The 10,666-nt window shown below is 36.4% G+C and overlaps 1 long non-coding RNA gene across 1 annotated transcript; it reads left to right on the top strand.

Annotated features, from left to right (window-relative positions):
- The first annotated feature begins 7,696 nt into the window (after nucleotides 1-7,696).
- On the top strand, nucleotides 7,697-9,167 carry LOC147358445 (uncharacterized). The gene is made up of 2 exons (XR_015141666.1): nucleotides 7,697-7,881; nucleotides 8,918-9,167. It is a non-coding gene; the product is annotated as an uncharacterized LOC147358445 (long non-coding RNA).
- The last annotated feature ends 1,499 nt before the right edge of the window (nucleotides 9,168-10,666 follow it).

Below are 10,666 nucleotides of genomic sequence, written 5' to 3'. Positions count from 1 at the left end.
GCAGCATGCCAGGCTTCCTTGTTCATCACCAACACCCAGAGCTTGCTCAAAATTATGTCCATTGTGTCGGTGATGCCATCCAACCATCTCATTCTCGGTCGCCCCCTTCTCCTCTCGCTTTCGATCTTTCCTAGCATCAGGGTCTTTTCCAATGAGTCAGTTCTTCACATCAGGTGGCCAAAGTATTGGAGTTACAGCTTCAGTATCAGTCCTTCCAATGAATATTCAGGACTGATTTCCTTTCGGATGGACCGGTTGAATCTCCTTGCAGTCCAAGGGACTCTTGAGAGTCTTCTCCAACATCACAATTCAAAAGCATCAATTCTTCGGTGCTCAGCTTTCTTTACAGTCCAACTCTCACATCCCATACATGACTACTGGGAAAGCTATAGCTTTGATTAGATGGACCTTGTTGGCAGAATAATGTCTCTGCTTTTTAATATGCTGTCTAGGTTGGTCATAGCTTTTCTTCCAAGGAGCAAGTGTCTTTTAATTTCATGGCTTCAGTCACCATCTTCAGTGATTTTGGAGCCAAATTATATTTTATTACATATGAGAATCAGTTTTCAGAGGAGTTAAGTTGTATTCAATTTTGATTGAAAGTTGTCTCAATCAAAGTTCTTCTAATTACTATATATGTGATATGGACCTATTAAATTCTGAGTATCTTTTTTATATTTAAGAAATGGGGATAGTAATTCCTTTTCTTGGGTTGTTTTAAGGTTAAACTAAGTAACACGTAAATTGTGTACAAAGTTTCCAGATAGGTATTTGTTTCCTGTTTCCTTCTCAAGGCTATGTAAAACTTGTCATTTCTTCTCCTGGATTTACATAGCAGCCGTTTTGAATATATTTGTCTTTATTAGAGTATACCTTTAATTTTCTATTGCTCCTATATCATTAACATGTACATTGAGATATCTATTCCATTTAAAGGTAATTTAATTTGACTGCTTGTAACTATAAAATCACTGCAGATGGTGATTGCAGCCATGAAATTAAAAGACGCTTACTCCTTGGAAGGAAAGTTATGACAAAACTAGATAGCATATTCAAAAGCAGAGACATTACTTTGCCAACAAAGGTCCATCTAGTCAAGGCTATGGTTTTTCCAGTGGTCATGTATGGATGTGAGAGTTGGACTGTGAAGAAAGCTGAGCGCCGAAGAATTGATGCTTTTGAACTGTGGTGCTGGAGAAGACTCATGAGAGTCCCTTGGACTGCAAGGAGATCCTACCAGTCCATTCTAAAGGAAATCAGTCCTGGGTGTTCATTGGAAGGATTGATGCTAAAGCTGAAACTCCAGCACTTTGGCCACCTCATGCGAAGAGTTGACTCATTGGAAAAGACTCTGATGCTGAGAGGGATTGGGGGCAGGAGGAGAAGGGGATGACAGAGGATGAGATGGCTGGATGGCATCACCGACTCGATGGACACGAGTTTGAGTAAACTCCGGGAGTTGTTGATGGACAGGGAGGCCTGGCGTGCTGCGATTCATGGGGTCGCAAAGAGTCAGACATGATTGAGCGACTGAACTGAACTGAACTGAGCTATAAATATTAAAACTTTTAACATCATTAAAAACTACTGTCAAAAATGAAATATTGATATTAATACATGGACTGATTTTTTAAAATGATGAATAATAAACTTCCTTTAAACATTTAAAATGTAATTTTATTTAAAAGAAATACATTTTTATGTAAAATTTTTAGAATACATGTTTTATATAAAGTATATCTGCATATGAATTCAAAAATTAATCACAAATTCTGCTTGCTTATGAATTTATCGTGAGCTATCTATGAATTAAATAAAATGTAGAACATTTCTATTGAGCATAAATAGTCAATAGAATGATTTTGCAAATGTTAGTTGGAAAATTAGTCTGAAATTAAACAATATGGTTCTGGACAGCAATTTGATATGATATTAAAATCAAGGGTATAAACCTTGCATCATTAAACAATTCCTAGAAGACAAGAATGAAAAGCTAGTTTTAAGACCTGTTAATCTGATTAGATTTCAGGTCCTGTATTAAATGTGACCTATTTGGATCCTGCTATCATTAGAGTTCCAATTCTTCACTTGTCATGATGTCATTCATTTCTTAGAATTTCTTTGGTGCTTTTATTCTGTTATACTTAAATCTGTAAATAAATTTTGTTATACACTAACAATGAAAGAGAAAGTAAAATATTTCTAGATTCTAGAAGTTTCCTCAGTTGCTGGGAAAAGTATTAATGTATAAGTTATAATTAAGAATCACCTTATATTAAATATTTAAAAACTAGGAATCTTGACCTATTAGTATCTTCTTACATTCTAAGAAAGACTTTGATAATATTCACAAAGACTAAATTCAGGTATACCATACTTTATGCAGAACTGTATTTCTGACAAGCTGTATATAAAATATATCCTATTTTTCATTGAACTACAAAATAAACCCCAAGAGATTTTATCATCATATACAATTTATTCTTAGAGGATTGTATTTCTTAAGAGTTATTATTGAGTTCTTTCGATGTACCAAGCAGAGGTCTAGGTTACAACTATGAAATATCAATTCTGAATTATTTAAGCAGAAAAAGTTTATTATAAAAATATTTGTTAGTGCCAAGAGATACAGAAGGCTGAAAAACCAGCCTGAGAAGATAAGCAGGAAAAAAGAAACTTGGAGACCAGCTAGGCTCAGAGACGATGAGACAGAACTATCCACTGTAGCAGCCATTGCCAGTTTCTCCCAATAACCCACAAACTGGGTGTTTCTGTGTGTGTTGCCAGCTGTCCCTATTCCTTGCTTCAATAGCTTGCAATTCAGTTTGAGGGAGGCCAAGAATTAGTCAAATGCATACTTCTTCAGGACAATAAAGGCCGGGAAAAAGATGTCTGGCACTGGGGCTTTTATAGTAGAAGATTGTTTTTGCCTCCTATCAACAGTCTCTTAATAAGATAGTTCCAAATATACTAAAGGACATTTAGGTACTGGCAACTATGACAATGGTTTATATTATCTTGTACTCAGCATCTGAGATAAAGCATGTATGATTTATGAATTAACACATAACCCAAGACAGAACGATAAAACAGAACTTGCCATTGTTATTACTTGAAAGGCTATTTTCATGTGAATAACATTTTAAATTCAATTGTTGTCTTGATGATTTTTTCTATTTTTCATTTAATGATGGTTTAACGAGAAACTGAGAATGGTCTTTTAAAATATGTTTTATTGAAATAACTAAATGGTAGGACTTTGGTTTATGTCTTTTCTCCAGCATGCACTAGATATGTGCCATTGTGCAAATTACTGAAACTATGGGTTTTAATTTTCTCATTTATAAAATGGATGTGAATTTTGTTGTGCAAATTAACTAAGCCAGCATGAGTGCTATCAATATCCATGAAGGTACTTATGCTGTGTTGGTTAACAAGGGGAAGTAGAGATTGGCAACCTAACCCATACATTGTCAGCAACATGACACTACCCACAAGTAGGTAAAAATTGGTTGTTGAGTGTAAAACCATATTTTATGAATAATGCACAAATAGACATATATAAAATATCAGTGTATAGCTTATCTGTGGTATTAAGATTTAATGAGGGTGGTGGTTACAAAAATAACATTATAAAAACTTTTTACCTGGACTGATTAAAGAAATTTTTTTTTTAGAAACACTGATCTAGGCTATAGTCTAGTTTTCTCATCTAAATGCCGGTAAAACCACGAAAATATTACTTCTCTTACTAGGTCCCATTTCTACAGTGTGTGAAGCTTAATACATAAACTTGTTAAGTTTAATATGATAAAAACTTTCTTACTTATCTCACAGGGTTTTGGTGAAGGTCAAATGAAATAAATACTTTGAGGTGTACAAAATACTACATCTTGTCAGATGCTATTATTGACTCTTGGTCATGATGCCTAAGAATAAAATAGTCCTTAAAGAAAATATCTTACTATGTGGGACAGTGCAACTTCCAATTTGCAAATGCAAATTTATTTTGCAAATGAAGTTATGAATATTGTTGTTGTTGTTCAGTCACTAAGTTGTGTCTGACTCTTTGCAACTCCGTAGACTGCAGCACAACAGGTTTCCCTGTCGTTCACTATCTCCCAGAGTTTGCTCAAACTCATGTCGGTGATGCCATCCAACCATCTCATCCTCTGTTGCCCCCTTCTCCTCCTGCCCTCAGTCTTTTCCAGCATCAGGGTCTTTCCAGTGAGTCAACTCTTCATATCAAGTGGCCCAAATAAGGGAGCTTCAGCATCAATGCTTGCAATGAGTATTCAGGACTGAATTCCTTTAGGATTGACTGGTTTGGTCTCCTTGTAGTCCAAGGGACTCTCAAGAATCTTCTCCAACACCATAGTTCAAAAGCATCAATTCTTATGCACTCAGTTTTGTTTATAGTCCAACTCTCACATCCATACACGACTACTGGAAAAACCATAGCTTTGACTAGATGGACTTTTGTTGGTAAAGTAATGTCTCTGCTTTTTAATATGCTGTCTAGGTTGGTCATGGCTTTTCATCCAAGGAGAAAGTATCTTTTAATTTCATGGCTGCAGTCACCATCTGCTGTGATTTACTAAGATACATAGAATTGACCAAATTCCAGTTAAGCTTCTCTTCTTCCCTCAGGTTCTTAAACTTAAACCTACCACACACATGCCTCTCAGCCTTATCCAGTATACAAGCCCTGCTTAAGAGCCTTCCTGAGAATAGGCTGTCCTCAAATAGAACAATCTCTGGTCTACTGTCTTATCAAATGACCCTTTCACTTCATTGCACTGCAGGCAGATTCTTTACCATGTGAGCTACCAGCAAAGCCCATCACCCACTCACTGGTATCCAGTCCTTTCTGGCAGATCATTTTAGTTATAATCAGTGATTAACAGCTTCACTATTGTTTTGAAATACATTTAGCAGTTACCTAAACATTTTAATGTGGTAAAACCGTGAAAACAAGTGCTGATTTTAAATTTGGTGATTACAAACTGCAATTTACACTTAAAATCTGTATTTGTGCTAAAGCCAGCAGGAGTGAAGAAGGAATATTGTTGCGGCAGGAATGAAAGTACAGAAGGGTGACATTTTCAGTAAACATCTTCAGAATAAGAGCTAGGGTTTGGGTGTGCTTCTAACTTTTTCCTTTTGCAATTTTTGGGAGTTATTTTTTTTCCCAAAGAAAATGAACAATTTGAATATAAACCAACATTTACAAAGGAGGTAGAATGCTTTCGCATTTCATCTATTTGGATGTTTTTAAGATAAGCATGATATAAGCAAATAAAATAAGCTATTAAATTCAACTTAAATGAATGACACATGGAAACTGCCTAGGACATAATTCCTTTCCTTTTAATAGAAGTGAGAATGACATTTTGCCATTTTTCACTGAGACACACATATTTCCCTGTACCTCTCTTTCCTTCTGAATCTCAGTTTCTTTCGGCATGAAAAATGAAATGGCGGCAGTGAAACTTTTTATTTTTTGCCTTTTTGAGATTTGCAAAACATCTGAGGATAGGAAACCATCTGCTACTACCATGTAAACAGGCCAAAAGGACTGAGCAGAAGAGAAAAAGACTGGCATCACGGCCACAGCGTTTGGCCCAAATCTCCGCCAGGCTCCTGCCCCAGGGATGTGGAGAACCCCGGGAAATGGATTGCGGCAAGCATTTTGCGAGCATGCTGGTGTTCTACAGGACAACAAGGCACAGCTGCAGGGAGCAGGGGTGGTACAGCAGGTTGTAAGATGAGATATGGGCTTATGTCAGAGTCATTAAGCTTTTTTGATAAATGGGCCGCCAATTAATTGGTGGTTCCACTAATTAATTTATTTGACTTGCTGAAATCCTCAGGTCTGGCTATGGCTGCTGGCAGAGCAGAATGATACTTCAACATGGAGAGTATTCACTTTTCTGCAATTAAAGAATTTCCATTTTAGGCATAATTGGTAGAGTTTTTCAAAACACATCAGCAACAAAAAGATTAAATGATGCGAAGTATTTTTTGTCTAGCAATATTGGAGTCGTGATTTTTGAAATCAGAAGAGTAATCAGAATGCAAATCCTCATAGGTTTCTGTTGCGTGGCATGTGCAATGTCCTAGATATCATAGACAGATCCATATGGAATCTTTGTCATTGTTTGAACAGGCAAAGTGCATATCCCTGGCCTAACGGAGATACAGCCATTCAAACAGCAGGATTAGGAGAATAATACAGGTAATTATGCTCATTTACTTCAGAAATGACTGCTGATGTGTATATCTGTGTCAACCTATCTATTTCTGTGTACATATATATGTAGATATCTGCATGTGTACCTGAGTACTAAGTCACCTCAGTCATATCAGACTCTGTGTAACCCTATGGACTGTAGCCTGCCAGCCTATTCTGTCCATAGGATTCTCCAGAATACTGGAGGGGGTTGCCATGCCCTCCTCCAGGGGTCTTCCTGACCCAAGGATCAAGCCCGAATCTCTTCCGTCTCCTGCATTGGCAAGCAGCTTCTTTACCACTAAGGGGCTTACTCTCATAGCTCAGTTGGTAAAGAATCTGCCTGCAATGTAGGAGACCTGGGCTTGATCCCTGGGTTGGGAAGATCCCCTGGAAAAGGGAAAGGCTACCCACTCCAGTATTCTGGCCTGGAGAACTCCATGGACTGGACAGTCCATGGGGTTGCAAAGAGCCGGACATGACAGAGTGACTTTCACTTTCACTTCTTTACTGCTAGTGCCACCTGCGAAGCCCATATATCTCTATATGTGTAGGTATATATGCATATACATATTCAGGTAAATGTATGTGTGTATATGCCGGGAGCAGGAGCTCCGCCCCTGGCAAAGGTCATGAGGAAGGAGGCTTGGCATACGCAAAGGCGGGATCGAGCCTCAGGAGTCCCCCTGGAAATTCTCGAGCATCTACCCCCAAAACCAGAGTCTGCCTACTTTCTGCTTTGTGCTCTCACCTACACCTATGACTTTACAGGGGGGCTGTCCCCCACTACCTCTCTCTGAAAAAAGAGTTAACTTACAGCTCCAGTTAATAAAGTTTCTGGGTGTGACAGTGTTTCAACCTACAAACTCCTTTGGAAGTCCTCTAGCCTGCCTGAATAGGTTTTTCCGGCCACATGTGATTGCTCAGAGCCTCCCAACTGTGAGAGGCATGAGATGTTCTAAACTGTCTAAATACAGATTCCTTTGAGCAGTTAAAAGATTGATTAGAAATTGTATTGGTGAAGGGATTTTCACTTGTTGGGTCAATGTTTGCTGCTAAGTCTCCATATCCATTACCTGCTGTGTCCCTGGCAGTGTATTGATTAATATAATTGGTGTAAGTAGTAGCTTTAATGTTTGTAATCTTGGACCCTTGAGTTAATTCTTTTTCTTGTTATAGCCCACCACACCTTTGCCCTATAGGAATGCAACTTTATCCAGTGCTTTTTGGAGGCTGGCGCCTGACTTTAGAATAATCACCTTTAGAGAAAAATAAGTTTCTTAAAATGTTAACAAGCCTCCTGGCCAGAAGATGATGTAAATCACCTAAACTTTTGCGTATGATAAGTTTGAAAGCCTGGCTTCTATTAGGATCAGGAACTGCTGTCCTTGCATGACTCCACCCCTTCCCCCATTATCCTCTATGCATAACTTAAGGTATAAAAACTACTTTGGAAAATAAGTGTGGGCCTTGTTCACCGAAACTTGGTCTCCCCATGTCGTTCTTTCTTTCACCTTCTGGCTGAATTTTTCCTCTGAGGCGGGGAAGCTTGTCAAGCCTACTGATTTTGCCTGGGCTTCTAAGATCTGACCGGGGAGGCCTTAGTGTCTCCTCTCCTTCAGGAGAACAGGAGGACGCCTGAGGCCTTTGTAGGTGACGTAAATTCCCTGCTTTGGAATTTTATTCAGCCTCTTTTCTCCACTGAATTTCCTCACTTAGCTATCCTTATTTCAGCCTCTCTTTTCCACTGACTTTCCTCACTGAGCTATCCTTATTCTATTACTCTTTATATCCTTAATTAACATTTAATTAAGCAGTTGTTTCCTGATCCTCGCCGACGCCATCCCCGCTTAGAATTCCCTGGATCCACCAGGGCTGCCCCGGCATGTATATATGTTTTTCTTTTTAAAAATGAAAACATATTCTTAAGAGAAAAAATTGTCATTATGTCTCTGGATTGTTACTGTATAAAGAAGAATAAAAGTGCTTATATTTTAAAACATAACCAAGAGTCTGCTACACATAATTATTAAAATGATTGTCCTTTTAAATGAATATTTTAAAATGTATTTGCTACATTACTTCTTTTTTGTCTTTATAATCTGATTCCAGAGAAAAAGATATTTTCACAAAAATACCTAGTGCAGAAGTGTAAGATAGAATGAAAAGTATGGAAAATCCCACTTTTTTACAGAGACAAACACAATGAACAAGCTTTATTCAACAATATGAAATTGTAACTTACATATTTTGTATGTATGCATGTTATATGTGTATGCTTTTGTTTTTATATACTACATACTGTCCTTTCCTTTTTCCACTTAGTAGTGTTTGTATTTATCTTCCTGTAGATTTATGTTTGTCTTCTTGTCAGTTGATTTAGTTATCTTACTTTTGAATAGTTTTTATATAGTTCTCCATTTCATAAATGACTGTATGATTTTAAATTTGACTTATTAGGTAATGACTTACTAGGTAGTTTATAATTTTTTGCTGTTATGAACAATTCTTCATTAATTATTTTAGTATGTGTGTGTAATTTCTGTTGAATAAATTGCTAGAATTGGGATGTTCTGGAAAAATATATGCACATAGTTAATTTGTAGGTTGAATAATCAACTAATTATTTTCTTTAACTACTTAAAAATAGGAGTAATTAATCAAAATTCTTCCCTGGTGTCTCAGCTGGTAAAGAACCTGCCTGCCAATGCAGGAGATGCAAGAGACCTGGGTTTGCTCCCTGAATTGGGAAGATCCCTTGGAGAAGGAAAAGGCAACCTGCTGCAGTATTTTTGCCTGGAAAATCCTATGGACAGAGGAGCCTGGAGGGCTACAGCCCATGGGGTTACAGAAAGTCGGACATGATGAGGGCACAAAAGTGTTTGTAATAGGGAAAAGCAATATTTTATAATAAAACTCATATCTCTCACCCAAATTTTATCTAGAAATTATTTTATTACTTATGGTTAGACTTCCCTGAATACTGGCTTCACTTAAGGACCTTTGTTAAATTATATTATCATCTATTGAATACTCTAGAATGAGTTATACATCATTTAAACGTAGACATGTTTACATGCCATAGAGGATCATAAAAGTGAGCTTTAAGTAAACATTTTAAGTAATTATTAAGCACACAAAAAGGAAGATTGGGGAAACTAAAATATATTTCCAATACCTGAACTAGTGACCTATTCCTATTAAGGTTAGCTAACAATAAATAATTTTAAGCAAAAACCAAATTTGGCAAAACTCAGATATTAATAAAAAAACTAAAAATAGCCTACCTTTTTAAGTAATTAGTATCGAAAATAGGTACTACCCTTGCAGAATAACAACTACTCTGGAAGAAGTGAATGGACCTAGAAGTATACCTCCTTTATGCCTTAACATGAGTATTTAGTTCATCACTATCTTATTTGTGCATAGAAGTGTTCTTTTCAGGCTATTCTAAACATTATAGTAAATTACTCAAAGTGTTAAAAAATCGTATTAATAAGATGTAGCCCAATGGAACTTTTTGTGTAATTATGTTCAAGTTCACTATAGTGTTTCGCATCATGTATTTAATAGAGAATGAGCCTATCTTTCTCTGTCTTTGTTCTTTGTCCTTCCTTTATTCTCTGTTGCTAGTTACTGGACACCAGCCATCAAAAAATAAATTGACTAATTATTTACAAGTCAGGAGGCATGTGTGAGTTTCAGAAGGCTTGCAAGTTGACTGTTTCATTCCCTAATCAAAAGCAGCTGTATGAGATTTTCCCAGGGGACATTAACTCCTAAATTTTCCAAAGTAGCATCTGGAGACTTAGCCAATTAGCCTCTACATTTTTCAAGCAGTGCATTGTTTTGAATCTCATTGGTTATTTAAATTACCTAAAGCTCTATGCCCTTGTGTTGAAAGTTGGTAAATGTGAGAGAGAATTTGAAAGAATTTCTTGTTCATGGATTGTTACTGAAATGACATATTCTTCTGGTGATTTTTGTTACACAGCTACAAGTTCTATTTACCCACCGTAGTTATTTAATTTCATACAAAAGTCTTTTCATATAATAGAAAATATTGTAATGTTTCAGTTTCTTTGAAATCATACAGATCTAGGGTAAAATATCAGTTCTGTGATTATTGATTATGCAACCTATGTCAAATAATTTTAACTTCTTTGTGCCTCAGTTTCCTTGTTGTTAAAAATTGTGCTTGAGACTATGAAATAAGCTGAAGAAAAAATCACTCTTTTCAATATTACATATAAATAATTATCCTCTTGAGTTCAAGTAGTTAAAAATTTGTATAAAGTAATTCATCCATTTCTATTAAGAAATAACATTCAATTGTTTTATCTGAGCTGTAATCTGCAATATACACAGTATATATATTTAGATAAATTATTTTAGTTGTACACAGTTCCAGCAATTTAGAAGAAATATCCAAAT

Source organism: Bos grunniens, chromosome 15 (genome assembly GCF_055505025.1).
Source record: "Bos grunniens cultivar Pamir isolate PY7600 chromosome 15, Bosgru_T2T1.0, whole genome shotgun sequence".
Taxonomy (NCBI): Eukaryota; Metazoa; Chordata; class Mammalia; order Artiodactyla; family Bovidae; genus Bos; species Bos grunniens.
The sequence above is the reverse complement of the archived record's forward strand: the minus strand, read 5'-3'. Positions and strand labels throughout refer to the sequence as shown.